The sequence below is a fragment of the Mobula hypostoma genome, chromosome 27 (assembly GCF_963921235.1).
Source record: "Mobula hypostoma chromosome 27, sMobHyp1.1, whole genome shotgun sequence".
NCBI classification, from domain to species: Eukaryota; Metazoa; Chordata; class Chondrichthyes; order Myliobatiformes; family Myliobatidae; genus Mobula; species Mobula hypostoma.
The window spans coordinates 437,134-455,202 of NC_086123.1; positions in this window are offsets into that span (position 1 = coordinate 437,134).

Sequence of the window (18,069 nt, forward strand, 5' to 3'; positions counted from 1 at the left end):
GTCACTACTACCATCGAGCAAAAGGTACTGGAGAGAGAGAGAGAGAGAGAGAGAGAGAAAAATAAATAGTGACACACAGGGGAAGTGAGGCCCCATCAGGTGCAGAAACAATTGCAGATTGGATGGAGTGAGAAATCTGACTTGGAGGAAAAGTTTACGTTCTAAGACCCATTTATCAGTAATCTATTGCCTATTGGAAGAGAGTCGGTTTAAACTAGAGTTGCAGGGGTATGGTAACCAGAATGCCAGAACAGTTAGTGGAGAGGTTGTGGAGACATTTGTTGGTAGGACCTCAGATAAAGACAGGAATCAAATGTTGCAAGAAACATAAGGTTGTTATAGTAGATGATTTTAACTTTCCACATATTGACTGGGACTCCATAGGACTAGATAGGAATGAGTTTGTCAAAAGTGTTCAAGAAAGTTTCCTTAATCAGTATGTAGAAGTGCTAAGAAGAGGGTGTGTGATACTGGATCTGCTATTGGGGAATCAGACAGAGCAGGTTACAGAATTTTGTGTAGAGAACACCTAGCATCTAGTGACGGCAATACCATTAGTTTAAAAGTAAATATGCAAAAAAGATAGGTCTGGTTCACAGATTGAGATTCTAAATTGGAGAAAAGCAAGTGTGAACTGGGACAGGCTGCTTTCTGGCAAAGGTATACTTCGTAAGTGGGAGGCTTTCAAAAGTGAAATTTTGAGAGTACAAAGCATATATGTACTCATCAGAATAAAAAGTAAAGATAACAAGTGTAGGGAACCTTCCTTTTCAAGAGATATTGAAGCCCTGGTCAAGAGAATAAAAGGTGTATAGCAGGTTTAGGCAGGTAGGATTGTATAAGGTGCTTATGCAGTGTAAGAAATACAAGAGAACAAAGAAAGAAATCAGGAGGACTAAAAGAAGGCACGAGGTAGTTCTAGCTGACAAAGTGAAGGAGAATCCTAAGTGATTCTACTGATATGTTAAAAGCAAAAGGATTGCAAAGGACTCAGTTAGTTTTTGGAAGGTCAGAATGGGTATGGAGTCAAAACAGATGGGGGAAGATCTTAAATACATTTTTTGCATCTGCATTTACTCAGGAAACTGATACAGAGTCTATAGAAGCAAGGCAGAGCAGCATCAACTTCATGGACGCTGTACAGATTACAAAGGATGAGGTGTTTGCTATCCTGAGACAAATCAGGGTGGATAAATCCCCAGGGCCTTACAGTGGATTCCCTCAGACACTACAGGATGCAAGTGCAGAAATTGGCAGGGCGCCAGCAGAAATATTTAAGTCACCCTTAGCAACAGGAGAGGTACTAAAGATATGGAGGATAGCCAATGTTGTTCCGCTGTTTAGGGAAGTCTCTAAACATAAACCAGGAAGTTATAGGCTGGTGAGTCTGACATCAGTTGTAGGAAAGTTATTGGAAGGTATTCTAAGGGGGCCAGATATATAAGTATCTGGATAGAAATGGGCTGATTAAGGATAGTCAGCATGGCTTCATGTGCGATAGGTCATATCTAAACAATCTTATAGTTTTCTGAGGAAGTTACCAGCAGTGGATGTTGTCTACATGGACTTTAGCAAAGAACTTGACAAGATCCCGTATGGGAGGCTGGTCAAGAAGGTTCAGCTGCTCAGCATTCAAGATGAGGTAATAAGTTGCATTAGACATTGGCTTTGTGGGAGAAGCTCACTAAATGGTAGTAGTTGGTTGCCTCTGACTGGATGCCTGTGACTAGAGGTGTGCTGCAGGGATTAGTGCTGAATCTGTTGTTGCTTGTCATCTATATCAATGATCTGGATGATAATGTGGTTAACTGGATCAGCAAACTTGCGGATGACACCAAGACTGGGGGTGTAGTGGACTGTGTGAAAGGCTATCAAGGTTTGCAGAGGGATCTGCATCAGGTGGGAAAATGGACTGAAAAATAGTAGATGGAATTTACTGCCGGCAAGTGCAAAGTGTTGTACCAAGCAGGGTAGCACGGAAGGGCACTGAGGACCAGGGTAGAACAAAAAGATCTGGGGATATAGGTCCATAATTCATTGAAAGTGACATCATAGGTAGATAGGACTGTAAAGAAAGCCTGCCACATTGGCCTTCATAAATCAACCTGTTGAGTACAAAAATGGGATGTTATGTTGAAGCAACACATATAAAAGTTGCTGGTTTTCGGATCTCCCCCACCCCCTACCACTTTCAAATCTCTTACTATCTCTTCTTTCAGTTAGTCCTGACGAAGGGTCTCGGCCTGAAACGTCGACTATACCTCTTCCTAGAGATGCTGCCTGGCCCGCTGTGTTCACCAGCAACTTTTATGTGTGTTGCTTGAAGTTCCAGCATCTGCAGATTTCCTCGTGTTTATGTTATGTTGAAGTTTAGTGAGGCCTAATTTGGAGTATTGTGTAGTTTGGGTCAGTTACCTGCAGGAATAACGTAAATAAGGTTGAAAGAGTGCAGAGGAAACTTACACGGATGTTCTTGGGTCTGGAGGACATGAGTATTAAGGCAAGATTGAATAGGTTAAAACCTTATTCCTTAGAACATAGAAGATTGACGGGAGATTTGATAGAGGTATTCAAAATTATGAGGGGTATAGATAGGATAAATGCAAGTAGGTTTTTTTCACTGAGGTTGGATGGGTACAATCAGAGATCATGAGTTAAGGGTGAAAGGTTTAAGGGGAATAAGACTATAAGATATAGGAGCAAAAGTAAGCCATTCGGCCAATCAAGTCTGCTCTGCCATTCAATCATGGACTGATCCAATTCTTCCAGTCATCCCCACTCCCCTGCTTTCACCCCATACCCTTTGATACCCTCACTGATCAAGAACCTATCTATCTCTGCCTTAAATATACCCAGTGACTTGGCCTCCACAGCTCCTGGTGGCAACTGATTCCACAGATTTACCACCCTCTGACTAAAGTAATTTCTCCACATCTCAGTTCTAAAAGGACATCCTTCAATCCTGAAGTTGTGCCCTCTTGTCCTAGAACCCCCTACCATGGGTAATAACTGCCATATCTAATCTGTTCAGGCCTTTTAACATTCGGAATGTTTCTATGAGATCCCCCCTCATTCTCCTGAACCCCAGGGAATACAGCCTAAGAGCTGACAAACGTTCCTCATACGGTAACCCTTTCATTCCTGGAATCATTCTCGTGAATCTTCTCTGAACTCTCTCCAATATCAGTATATCCTTTCTAAAATAAGGAGCCCAAAACTGCACACAATACTCCAAGTGTGGTCTCACGAGTGCCTTATAGAGCCTCAACATCACATCCCTACTCTTATATTCTATACCTCTAGAAATGAACGCCAACATTGCATTCATCTTCTTCACAACCGACTCAGCCTGGAGGTTAACCTTTAGGGTGCCTTGCACAAGGACTCCCAAGTCCCTTTGCATCTCTGCATTTTGAATTCTCTCTTCATCTAAATAATAGTCTGCCCGTTTATTTCTTCCACCAAGGTGCATGACCACACACTTTCCAACATTGTATTTCATTTGCCACTGTTTTGACCATTCCCCTAAACTATCTAAGTCTCTCTTCAGGCTCTCTCATCCTCAGCACTACCCGCTCCTCCACCTATCTTCGTATCATCGGCAAATTTAGCCACAAATCCATTAATACCGTAGTCCAAATCATTGACATACGTTGAAAAAAGCAGAGGTTCCAGCACCCACCCCTATGGAACTTCACTGGTAACTGGCACCCAGCCAGAATAGGATCCCTTTATTCCCACTCTCTGTTTTCTGCCGACCAGCCAATGCTCCACCTACGCTAGTAACTTCCCTGTAATTTCATGGACTCTTATCTTGCTAAGCAGCCTCATGTGCAGCACCTTGTCAAAGGCCTTCTGAAAATCCAAATACACCACATCTACTTCATCTCTTTTGTCTACCGTGCTTGTAATTCCCTCAAAGGTTTGTCAGGCAGGATTTTCCTTTCAGGAAACCATGCTGGCTTTGGCCTATCTTGTCATGTGCCTCCAGGTACTCCGTAATCTCATCCCTAACAGTCGATTCCAACAACTTCCCAACCACTGATGTCAGGCTAACAGGTCTATAGTTTCCCTTCTGCTGCCTCTCATCCTTCTGAAATAGCAGAGTAACATTTGCAATTTTCCAGTCATCTGGTACAATGCCAGAACCTATCGATTCTTGAAAGATCATCGTTAATGCCTCCACAATCTCTCCAGCTACTTCCTTCAGAACCCAAGGGTGTATTCCATCAGGTCCAGGAGATTCATCCACCCTCAGACCATTAAGGTTCCTGAGCACCTCTTCAGTTGTAATTTTCACTGCACAAACCTTACTTACCCGACACTCTTGAATGTCCGGTACACTGCAGACGTCTTCCACTGTGAAGACTGATGCAAAATATGCATTCAGATCCTCTGCCATCTCTGCATCTCTCGTTATAATATCTCCAGCGTCATTTTGTATTGGCCCTATATCTACCCTCGACTCTCTTTTTTACTTTACTTCTTCACTCAAAGGATCGTGAGAGTATGGAATGAGCTGCCAGCACAAGTGGTGCATGTGAGCTCGATTTCAACGATTAAGAGAAGTTTAGATAGGATAGTGGGGGTAGGGATGGCTATAGTCCCAGTGTAGATCAGTTGGAGTAGGCAATTTAAATTGTTTTGGCATGGACTAGATGGGCCGAAAGTGCTCTTTCTGCGCTGTACGTCTCTATGACTATGACTCTATGACTTCACAATTTCCTTTGTCTCCGTACAGTCACGTGGCATTACAGAAACATAAACCTTCCCACTGGAAAGCTACTTACACTGTTAATTGCTAGCTCTGGCCTCGTGTCATGTTTAACGGACAATTATTCCACAAGTGCAGTAAGCCCGTAGCAATCACAGGAAGGTTTGACAGGCTGCTGACATTCCAAATAGTCAGCCAGTGGCCTTTTGTGATTTGGGGAATCTCTTCTTCACTAAACATTGCAGGGTGATTTTCCTTTTTCTTCAGCACTCTACCTTTGCATGTATTGCCTCCCTTCTCTCTTCATCTCCCTCCCCACCCACCCACCTTCCTTCTCACCCGGCTTCACCTATCACCTCTTAGTTTGTAATCTCTCCCCTCCCCAACTTCTTTTTTGAATTTTTCCCCTTTCGTATCTAGTCCTGATGAAGGGTCTCAGCCCCAAAACATCAGCTCTTTCTGTGTTTGCTGCCTGACCTGCTGAGTTCCTTCAGCATTTTGTCTGTATTGATCTTATTTTTCTCACTAATAGCTGCAAGCTCCATTAACCTCACTGTCATTTTGGCAACCCATTCTCTGTTTGTCTCTCAAAACTTTGAGTTCTCCATTAGAGAAAATTTACATAGATTTTGCCAATACTTGGACACCTGAGTTATAAGGAAAAATTGAATAGGTTAGGATTTTATTCCCTACAGAGTAAGGAAATGAGAAGAGATTTGACAGAGGTATACAAAATTATGAGGGGTTTGGTTAGGGTAAATGCAAACAGGCATTTTGCACTGAAGTTGGGTGAGAATAGTACTAGAGGTCATGCATTAAGGGTGAAAGGTAAGGGTGGTGAGAGTGTGGAACGAGCTGTCAGTAGAAATGGTGGATGTAGGTTCTAGTTCAACATTTAAGAGAAATTTGGATAAGTACATAGCTGGGAGGGTATGATGGGTTATGGACTGGGTGCAGGTCGATGGGTCTAGGCAAAATGATAGTTCAGCGTGGACTAGATGGGCTGAAGGGCCTGTTTCGGTGCTGTAGTTTTCTATGACTCTATTACCCCTCACAGTACGGCACCGTACACAGTGAGTGAGACAATCTCTCACAAACAACAAAAACACGCTGTGGCATTTCTAATTTTGACTCTATCTTATGCTTCACTGAATGAGAACTATTGTGTTTTTACTAATTAATCAAGACAATATTTCTGATAAAAACTGAATCTGTAATTGAAACTAAATAGACATAGAATCATAGACTACACACAAGGGATTCTGCAGATGCTGGAAATTCAGGGCAACAAACACAATATGATGGAGGAATTCAGCAGTTCAGAATCTGTGGAATTTCTCTGGAACTCTTCTACAATAGGAAACATTCTCTCCATATCCAGTCTATCTAGGCCTTTCAATATTCGATCGGTTTCAATAAGATCTCTACTCATTTTTCTAAACTCCGAATACAGGCCCAAAGCCATTTGTCACAACCACAGATTCGACAGCGCAGCAGATACAGCAATTGTGCTCATGAATATGCACGTTCCAGCTAATTATTATTTCACTGAGGGAGTAGAGATAGCCCAGAAAATGAAAGACCAGTGAGTCTTATTTCAGTGGTTGGTAAGTTGATGGAAAAGATCCTGAGAGGCAGGATTTATGAACATTTGGAGAGGCATAATATGATTAGGAATAGTCAGCATGGCTTTGTGAAAGGCAGGTCATGCCTTACGGGCCTGATTAAATTGTTTGAGGTTGTGACTTAACACATTGATGAAGGTAGACCAGTAGATGTAGTGTATATGGATTTCAGCAAGGCATTTGATAAGGTACCCCATGCAAGGTTTATTGAGAAATTAAGGAGGCATAGGATCCAAGGGGACCTTGCTTTGTGGATCCAGAACTGGCTTGCACACAGAAGGCAAAGAGTGGTTGTAGATGGGACATATTCTGCATGGAGGTAGGTGACCAGTGGTGTGCCTCAGGGATCTGTTCTGAGACCCCTTCTCTTCATGAATTTTATAAATGACCTGGATGGGGAAGTGGAGGGATGGGTTAGGAAATTTGCTGATGACACAAAGGTTGGGAGTGTTGTGGATAGTGTGGAGAGCTGTCAGAGGTTACAGCGGGACATCGATAGGATGCAAAACTGGGATTGAGATGTGGCAGAAGGAGTTCAACCCAGATAAGTGTGAAGTGGTTCATTTTGGTAAGTCAAATATGATGTCGGAATATACTTGGCAGTGTGGAGGATCAGAGGGATCTTGGGGTCCCTAGGACACTCAAAGCTGCTGTGCAGGTTGACTCTGTGGTTAAGAAAGCACACGGTGCATTGGCCTTCATCAACCATGGTTTTGAGTTTAAGAGCCCAGAGGTAATGTTACAGCTGTATAGGACCCTGGTCAGACCCCACTTGGAGTACTGTGCTCAATTCTGGTCACCTCAGTACATGAAAGCTGTGGAAACTATACAAAGGGTGCAGAGAAGATTTACAAGGATGTTGCCTGGATTGGGAAGCATGCCTTATGTGACTAGGTTGAGTGAACTCGGCTTTTTCTCCTTGGAGCGGTGGAGGATGAGAGGTGACCTGATAGAGGTGTACAAGATAATAAGAGGTATTGACCGTGTGGATAGTCAGAGGCTTTTTCCCAGGGCTGAAATGGCTGCCACAAGAGGACACAGGTTTAAGGTGCTGGGAAGTAGGTACAGAGGTGATATCAGGGGTAAGTTTTTACACAGTGAATGGTGGATGTGTGGAATGGGCTGCCAGCAATGGTGCTGAAGGCGGATACGATAGGGTCTTTTAAGAGACTCCTGGATAGGTACGTGGAGCTTAGAAAAATAGAGGGCTATGTGTAACCCTAGGTAATTTCTAAAGTAAGTACATGTTCGGCACAGCATTGTGGGCCGAAGGGCCTGTATTGTGCTGTAGGTTTTCCATGTTTTTCTGTGTACCTGGCCTCGCACACCTTCTTCTGCAAACTCCAAGCTCTGCAACAACTGAATGACTGCGCTTGCAGGACGACTGACTGCCAGTCCCATTAAAGACTGCAGTATTCTTTTCAAATTGCCAGCCAGCTAACTAGATGCCCTATCATGGCAGAGTGTTCAACATTCTCTGGCGGGCTATCTCTTTGCTGTATAATCCTGTAATAAGAGCCCGCTGGTGAAGAGCTATAGTGCCTCCCTCTACTGTGCTCCATTCCATCCGGGCTTTGATTCCCATTCAAAAAAGGGTATAAATGGTTCAAATGGTTCCACTTATTGTCAGAGAATGTATATAGCACACAACCTGAAATACTTGTCTTCTCTGACATTCACGAGAAAAAGGCCTAAAAGAATGACAATAGACAATAGACAATAAGTGCAGGAGTAGGCTATTCGATCCTTCGAGCCAGCACCGCCATTCACTGTGATCATGGCTGATCATCCACAATCAGTACCCCATTCCTGCCTTCTCCCCATAACCTTTGTTTCCGCTACCTTTAAGAGCTCTATCCATCTCTTTCTTGAAAGCATCCAGAGACTTGGCCTCCACAGCCTTCTGGGGCAGAGCATTCCATATATCCATCACTCTCTGGGTGAAAAAGTTTTTCCTCAACTCCGTTCTAAATGGCCTACCCCTTATTCTTAAACTGTGGCCTCTGGTTCTAGACTCACCCATCAGCGGGAACGTGCTTCCTGCCTCCAGCGTGTCCCATCCCTTAATAACCTTATATGTTTCAATAAGATCTCCTCTCAGCCTTCTAAATTCTAGAGTATACAAGCCCGGTCGTTCCAATCTTTCGACATATGACAGTCCCGCCATCCCGGGAATTAACCTTGTGAACCTACGCTGCACTCCCTCAATAGCAAGAATGTCCTTCCTTAAATTTGGAGACCAAAACTGCGCACAGTACTCCAGGTGTGGTCTCACCAGGGCCCTGTACAGCTGCAGAAGGACTTCTCTGCTCTTATACTCAATTCCCCTTGTTATGAAGGCCAGCATGCCATTAGCTTTCTTCACTGCCTGCTGTACTTGCATGCTTGCTTTCAGTGACTGATGAACAAGGACACCTAAATCTCGTTGTACTTCCCCTTTTCTGAACGACTCCATTTAGATAATAATCTGCCTTCCTGTTCTTACCACCAAAGTGGATAACCTCACATTTATCCACATTAAACTGCATCTGCCGTGCATCTGCCCACTCACCCAGCCTGTCCAAGTCACCCTGCATTCTCATAACATCCTCCTCACATTTGAATGACTGAACACCAAAACCCCCTCTCCCCCTCCCCTGCACAAGCATCAGTGCATCAACATTGCCTCCTCAATCATCTGCATCAACAAAAAGCACCAGAGCCTACCACCTACCAAGCAACAGTAAAGCACCCAAAGACAGATTATGATTTGTAATCAAGAAAAACTATTGTTTAACCAACAGTTCAATATGCTACAGGCTCTCTCTCTCTCTCTCTCTCTCTCTCTCTCTCTCACTAAAAAGGGGGAGACCTGCAGTCACTGTTACGTTATTAGAGTCTGCCAAGGTTGCTTTTCCATACATCCGCTGCAGCAAAATCCTAATGCTCCATCTCCTGCTCTGTCAGCAACATCGGCCTGATATTGGTCATCCACAGAGCCACGCAGGGCCGCAAGGGCTTCCAAGACACGCTTGGAAAATGTCGGAAAATGATCAGCCAACGAGCACCAGGAACGGGAACGCATCTGCCTTAAAAATACACAACTTAAGTATCACTTGTAGACCAGGACCTCACTAGAACCCCAACCACCTTGAAAAGGGAAATAAGAGACATTAAAGAGAGGAATTAAGCTGTTTTTCGCAGATGAGTTCAAAGAGGCACCATCTTAACTTGTAAGGCTAAATAGGGGAAATGTAAGCAGGCTTTTTCCACTGAGGTTGGGTGGGACAACAAACAGAGGTCATGGCTTAAGGGTGAAAGTGAAAAGTTTAAGGGGAACATGAGGGGAAACTTCTTCACTCAGAGGGTCGTGAAAATGTGGAATGAGTTGCCAGCACAAGTGGTCCACGCGAGCTCGATTTCAATGTTTAAGAGAAGTTTGGATAGGTACATGGATAGTAGGGATATGGAGGGCTATCATCCTGGTGCAGGTTGTTGGGATTAGACAGTGAAAATAGTTTCAGCATGGATTAGATGGGCCAAAAGGCCTATTTCTGTGCTGTACTTCTCTATGACTCTATGACTCTAAAGAGAGAAGGGTACCTGAGCCTGACCATCACTGTTACTCGATCCCGTAATGATGCATTATGCTCGGGAAGCGAGCAGTATCCTTCGGTCCTTATTGATTGTGTATTGGGATAATAGGCTCCCTAAAGCACCCAACTCTCTATTTGATAGATTTATTACCATATCCACAAGCCCCCATCCTATATCCTCAATAATAACGTGGCCAGGGACTCCAGGCTGTACCTATCCTCTAAACTCACCAATTCCTTCACAGAGAACTCCCTGATCTCTGTTGTCTTAAAGGAGCGCATTATTCCATTCTCCACACGTTCCTGATCCTCCTCCTCCTCCTCTCCCACCTGAGAGAAAGAAGCCATGGGACGATGCCCCCCCCCATGACGGGTAGGTACCATGTGATCACTGGCCTGGCCTGTACTGTTCCGAGTATGCAGGGGAGAGGGGGATCATTTCAAAAATGAATCCTAAGAGACCACTCTACCCTCTTTCTCCAACTTCACCATCCAGTCGGAGATCCCCATCCCCCACCCATCCAGTGGGATCATCACCCTGCTGCTTTAAGGCTCGGACCACAAAACCATAAGACATAGGAGCAGAATTAGGCCATTTGGCCCACTGAGTTTGCTCTGCCATCCAACCATGGCTGATCCTTTTTTCCCTTCCTCAGCCCCACTCCCTGGCCTTCACCCTGCATCCTTTGATTCCATGTCCAATCAAGAACCTATCAATTTCTGCCTTGAATACACCCAGTACCCTGGCCTCCACAGCTGCTTGTGGTAATAAATTCCACAAATTCACCACCATCTGCCTCAAGAAATTTCTCCACATCTCTGTTTTCTATCCTGAGGCTGTGTCCTCCTGTCCTAGACTCCCCCATCATGGGAAATATCCTTTCCACATCTACTCTGTCTAGGCCTTTCAACATTCGAAATGTTTCAATCAGATCCCCCCTCATCCTTCTGAATTCCAGCAAGTACAGACCAAGAGCTATCAAACATTCCTCTTATGATAAACCTTTCATTCCCAGAATCATCCCTGTGAACCTCCTCTGAACCCTCTCCAATGCCAGCATATTTTTTATTAGATGAGGGGCCCAGAACTGTTCACAATACTTAAGGTGAGGCCTCACCAGTGTCTTATTATACGTCAGCATCACTTCACCACTCTTGTATTCAAGATCTCTTGAAATGAATGCTAACATTGCATTTGCCTTCCTTACCAGCAACCCTACATGTAAGTTAACCTTTAGGTTGTTCTGCACAAGGATTCCCAAGTCCCATTGCATCTCAGATTTTTGGATTTTCTCCCTGTTTAGAAAACAGACTGTACATTTATTTCCACTACTGAAGTGCATGGCCACGCATTTTCCAATGGGATTCGGTTGCCAATTGGCCTGCTGGGCAGCCTTTAATTGCTGTACATTCATTAGCTGACAGGCTATCTCTGTATTCTTGTGTTCTAGCCTGGGTCTGGGCCAACTGCACAGCTTTCCCTGTAGTGGAACACCGCTGATTTAGCTCTTCCACCTCACTCTTAAGACCTGCGATATTTTGTGCTGATGTCTTACGATGGCTGAAAGACTGCCAGAAGAAATCCCTCTGGCTATCCTTTCTCTGGGGAGCCCAACATATAAAGTATAGACACAATGTGGTGTCCAATTCCAACCCCAGGGAAATCTAACTGGTCTAACCAACCTAGGGGCATCCCACAACCCATTAGTAGGTTGGTGAGACTCCCAAATCCCCCACTGTTGTCAGTCCACCCTGGGACTAGGCACTGTTCACATGGTGGGTGGGGGGGGGCTTCCCTTTTAAATAACCTTCTACAGACATTTGTCTTCCTCTCAATCAGCCAAACCCTACTCACAGTGACAAATGTAATGTGTGTAGGGGTTTGTTCTTTTATGTTACTGCTAAGACTAATAAAATGGCTTCTTTGTTATGTTATAATATAGTGGCTTCTCTGTAATGTTAACTGCTGAGTTAACGGTAGCAGCTTGTTTGGGTTATAATTACTGATAACAAGAATTGTATTCATTTGTTTACCAATTGGGATAGATGTTATTCATTCTCGTGTGTCTGTAAACTATTGTTTTCGCAGGCTTTGGGCAGAAGGCGCGATGGGGACAGAGAGAGGGGCCAGATGGGAGAGATGCAGTAAGCTGGGCGACGGAACGGACCCCGAGTGAGTGTCTGAGGCCCAGGGTCTTCAGCGAGGAGAGGAGACGAGGACAGACTCGTGTTGGGCCTTTGGTCGACCACCGAGGGTGGTCCCATTCGAGGGTCGGCGGACATCGAGAGGAGGAAAAGGAGACTTGGTTCTGTAAGAGCTCCAACGAATTATTTGTGCACAGAATTGATAGAGTTACTGACTTGGCGCCTTTATTGTATTTGTTTCTACTAACTCATCACCAAGAAATACTTATAAAGTGTAATCATTTAATCTCATATGATGTACTGTCTGTTATTTGGCGTGGTGGGGTGCATCACACAGCATCTACACAAACTTGATTACCCAGTTTGGCGGGGTTGAAGGCTGCTCCCCCTAGACGATTATGAATAAGCATAAAATCATTTATTTTACAAATAGTAAAAGATTTGACCAAACATCTAAACCACCGCCCCCCCCCAAACTACACAAACTACAAAACTAAATATTCAACAAACAGACACTTAGCCAAGTGTGTGCATGGCCTTCTAAATCTGGAGCATACTTTCCCAATGGTTCTTCAGCACTGGTCACAATCTCTGTGTGAAGCGTGCCCTGGGAACAAAAGGAGAGACAGAGAGAGAAAAAACAAGAGAGGGAAAGACAGAGCCTCCCACACATCCTACTCTTATACCTCTGATGTGCCCAGAACCAGAAATTAGTGGCGTGGTATGCAAGCCAACCAATGGGAGAGAAGACATAACTTTTAAATGGGCCAATCAATGACCAACATGGCAGAAGTGACTTTTAATCGACAAATAAGTGAATTCCACATGACAAAAACTCAACGTATTAAGGATAAAATAGTCTTAAATCAAAATGCCACACCTAAGTTTTACAAAACCTATCCAGTTCCTTATACCATCCGCGATAAAATAGCTAGTGGGCTCGATCAGATGAAGAATAAAGGAATTCTTTCCACGGTTGAGTGGAGCCCATGGGCATGCCATGGCCCCAGTCGCCAAGTGGAATGGGTTTGTCAGGCTCTGTGGTGATTTTCAGGTCACCAACAACCAGCACTGAAGATAGATCAATACCCTCTGCCCAGGATAGAGGATATATTCACAACCCTTTCTGAAGGAAAATACTTCAGTAAAGTTGCCTTAGCTGAGGCCTACTTATAGATGAAGATAGAAGAATAGTTCAATGTGTTCTTCACCATAAACACTCACAATGGGCTTTATTGCTACAATAGTCTTATTTTTGCAGTAGCATCTGAACATGTGGCAGAAAATTATGGACCAGGTACACAGTGCTATCTACAGTAGCTGGCATCGTTATTACCGGTGAGGGTGACAAGGAACATCTCTAAAGTCTCAAGACTGTGTTAGAAAGATCAGAGCATGACACAACAAGTGTGAATTCTTTAAACCAAGGATTACTTATGGTGGTCACACCATTGATGCACAAGGTTTTATACAAGTGTGCTGAAACAAGTTAAGCAGTAGTGGATACCCCAAGGCCAAAGAACGTGTCACAGTTGAGGTTTTTTTTAGGATTTCTCAATTACTATTACAGGTTCCTGCCAAACGTGGCTACTGTTCTCCACCCTTTGAACTCATTACTATGGATTGTGAAGAAACAGCAATGGACAAAGCAGTCTGAGGTGGTTTTCCAAAAAGTAAAGGAAATGGTGACGTCAGACTCCGTACTCCCACATTGTGATCTGTGCCATCCAGTGAAGCTTGCCATGCACTGTTCAGAATGCCAACATGTCTAAGAGAAAGGTGTCCAGAGTTGTCAGAACCACTTCCAACAGTCCCAGAGTGAACTCCTATAACCACCGTGGAAGAAGCCCCAGAACCTGAGATTGTCCCAACTTGTCAGGAAGATGTTGTTCCACAAGAGTAATAATCCTCTAAAGTGATTAAATCTTTAGGCCTGAATGGGATAATTTAAAATTTACTCTGCTGTGGTGGTCTATATAGTAGTTGATTATTCCTAGTATAGTGTATACTAGATAAATTGTTTACTATAGAATGCATCTCAACTTACGTATATAAGTTTAGATGCTTTCTATATTGTGTTGGAGTTTATAGCTGAGCAGGGAGGAGTGTTGTGTATTTAATATTACAGTCATATTTGAGTAATATTGTAAATATGTTGTTTGATTAAGTACTCTTTGTTTAAATAATTCATTATGAGTTATACATAACAGTACTTGACTGGCACACATCATAACGCTGCCACATCACACATGAATGCCTAACTTAAAGTAAAAATGAAACTAGAGTTACACAATTTATTCCTTATATAACCATATAACCATATAACAATTACAGCACGGAAACAGGCCATTTCGGCCCTTCTAGTCTGTGCCGAACTCTTACTCCCACCTAATCCCATCGACCTGCACTCAGCCCGTAACCCTCCATTCCTTTCCTGTCCATATAGCTATCCAATTTAACTTTAAATGACAACATCGAACCTGTCTCAACCACTTCTGCTGGAAGCTCGTTCCTCACAGCTACCACTCTCTGAGTAAAGAAATTCCCCCTCATGTTACCCCTAAACTTTTGCCCTTTAACTCTCAACTATGTCCTCTTGTTTGAATCTCCCCCACTCTCAATGGAAAAAGCCTATCCACGTCAACTCTATCAATCCCCCTCATAATTTTAAACACCTCTATCAAGTCCCCCCTCAACCTTCTATGCTCCAAAGAATAAAGACCCAACTTTCAACTTCCAAAGAAAGAAAAACACGAAGCAAGGAATAAAATTGTGTAATTTTAGTTTCATTTTTACTTTAAGTGAGTACTTAAGTGTTTGTAGTTACAAAATATAACTCATCCCAGTACATCACAGAAACCAGTCCACCCTCCATTGACTCTCTCTACAACCCCTGGTGCTTCAGGAGAGCAGCTAATATAATTATGGGTTGTAATAAGGGAAGTACATCAGCCAGCAAGATCCCACATACCAGCCTACCTGCCATCAAGGACATACATACAGAAAGATGACAGAAAAGGGCCAGGAACATCATGAAGGATCCCACTCACCATGTTCATGGAACGTTTGTCCCACTCCCATTAGGGAGGAGCCTATATAACTTGCCAGGACCACCAGACTCAAAAACAGTTACTTTCCCCAAGCAGTAAGGCTGATCAACACATCCACCCACTAACCTATCCCTCCACCTCTACTTTATCATTTCTGTCAGTCATCTAATATACAGACACTCCTGTATCTAGCATTACTTTTTGTACATACAATTGACCTGTGTATGTAAGCTATTTATAATTTTTGTGTTTTATTTATTATTATGTTCTTTATCTTATTGTGTTTTTGTGCTGCCTTAGATTCAGAGTAACAATATTTCATTCACCTTTACACTTGTGTACTGGAAAAGACATTAAACCATCTTGATTTTGAATAATCACATGATAAGGATGGGATTGCCTGCTTGAAGTGATACTGGGTTAAGTATTGGCCAACGTTCTGCGAATAACTTGCAAACTCTTCTTCGGAATAGGATCTCTAAAATTCACCTGGCTAACCACCTGACATATTTAAAGCAAATCTTAATAGGTACTGTATGTAATTGGTGTCAAAGGTCATAGGTAGAAGGCAGGAAAATGGGGTTGAGAGATTCTGATTCTGATTCTGATTTATTTATCACATGTACATGGAAACATGCAGTGAAATGCATTGCTTGTGCTAACAATCAACACAATCTAAGGATGTGCTAGGAGCAGCCCGCCAGTGTTGCCACACATTCCAGCACCAACATAGCATACCCGTAATGTCCAACATGACTGTCGTACAATGCAATGTTTAACACAGAACAACACAAAAAGTAGCAATAACAACAGAACCGAACAAGTCAGCAACAGCAAAGCATCCTCCTTTTCTACCAAGGAAAATAAGTTAGCCATGATCAAACGACAAAGAATACTCAGTGGACTTAATGGCCTCATTTTGCTCCTATGTCTTATAGTTTTATGGTCTTACATCACTTTGAAATGGTAGTCCCTTCGGTGCAACACTCCAGTACATCTTTGAGAGTACCTGAAGTGTTTCTACTGAGGTTTTTGGATTAGAACCAACAGACTTCTGACTCCAAGGCTACTGAGTGATGCTGTCATCCATGGCTGAACATGGGTTCAATTACATCCCAGACAGATATAAAGTAATGCCAATTGGTTTGTGCACAGTTCTGTCCATTTTACCTTTTGGAGATGTTTGGAGAACAACCCAACGTCCTACTTAAGATGTCATCAGAGCGAGTGAGGAAATTAATTTGTTCAATTCATTTGAAACACAATTGAAAGTCAAATCATCATTGGTCTCCTAATTCACACTTGGCTCTAATACTCCCTCCATTCCAATTTGATTCACAGTTCACTGTTTGGGAGTGTTCATTGTTTTACCTTCTTGAATGTTTTACCAATATATCAATGGAATGATCCCACAGAGAGAATGGAAATTACATTTGTGTTTCAATAGCAGATGCATTTTTCCCCATTGACATGATGATTTATAACAGCCAGCACAGATCATGTCTCTTTCTTTTCACATACTGGCAGTGCATTTCAATACAAACATCTGTTCCTCTCCACTGCTTATCGATTATTTCTCTTCCTCCCTCAGGCCCTTCCTCAGTAAAATACATGGAAAATTGTTTGTGGAGGGTCTTGTTCCAGGAGTTGATCTTGATGAGGGAGCTAGACAATTCTGTGTATAAAATTGTAGAGCAGACTGGCTCAGAGCTAACTTGACCAGAAACATTTAGAATTGTGAGGGCTTTTGCTGAGGATAACAAGAAGGAACCACCGCCAGTGCTTAAGGGTAAAACAGCTAGTGATGAGCTAAGGAGAAAATTATTTAGTTCTGAGGAAGAGTCACTGACCCAAAATGTTGACTGATTTGTCTTCTGCAGATGCTGCTTGATTAGTTGATTTCTTCCAACATTCCCAGTCAATGACAGGCAAAACCATCCTCACCATTGAGCAAATTAACATGAACTACTGCCACAAGAAAGAAGTATCAATCATCAAAGACCCCCACCATCCAGGCTGCATTCACTTATCACTACTACCATTGAGCAGGAGGTACTGAAGCCTTAGATCCAACACCACCAGGCTCAGGAACAGTTAGTACTGTATAACCATCAGGCTCCTGAACCACTGTGGATAACTTCAATCACTCCCAATCTGAACTTATTCAATAACCTATAGACTCACTTTGAAGTACGCTTTGCAACTCATGTTCTCAGTATTAACTATTTATTTTTTGCAACTTGTCCTCCTTCCTAGAGTCTTTTAAGAAATTCTTAGATAGAAAAATAGAAGACTATGTGGTAGGGAAATTCTATGCAGCTTCTAGAGTAGATTACATGGTCAGCACAACATTGTGGGCCGAAAGGCCTGTAACGCGCTGTAGATTTCTATGTTCCGAGTTCCTTTGCATATTGGTTGTTTGTCAGTCTTTGCTTATGTACTGTTGTTGGTAAATTCAATTGTATTTCTTTATTTTTCTGTAAATGCCTGCAACAAAATGAAACTCAAGATAATAAATTTTACTGTGACTTTGACACTTTCTGTTTACTTGCTTCTGATTTCAGGATATGTAGCTGTATTAGGAATACATGGTGTCTGAAAGAACAGGAAAAGCAGAATTAGTTGTAACTGTCCAGAGGACAAACAGTCAAAAGGGATATAGTTGAAGGGTTATAGATGAAGGATGAGGGGAAACTAATTAAAAAGTTCCTAAAGAGTCAGCATAGGAGTAATGACCCAGGCAACCTCTTCAATGTTCATAAAAAAGGTCTTGTGAATACAACCTGTCTGGTGCTACTTTTAGTGTTCCTGCTTATTTCCCAGTCTCTTCAGATGTAGCCTGTTTCTATTTTGACTCCATGATAGTCACAACCAGAGCTAAAGAGAGGAAAATAAACATCAGCATGCTCCTGAAAGTGCAAGTTCCTGAAATAGATCACAGCCATCAAGAATGGATCATC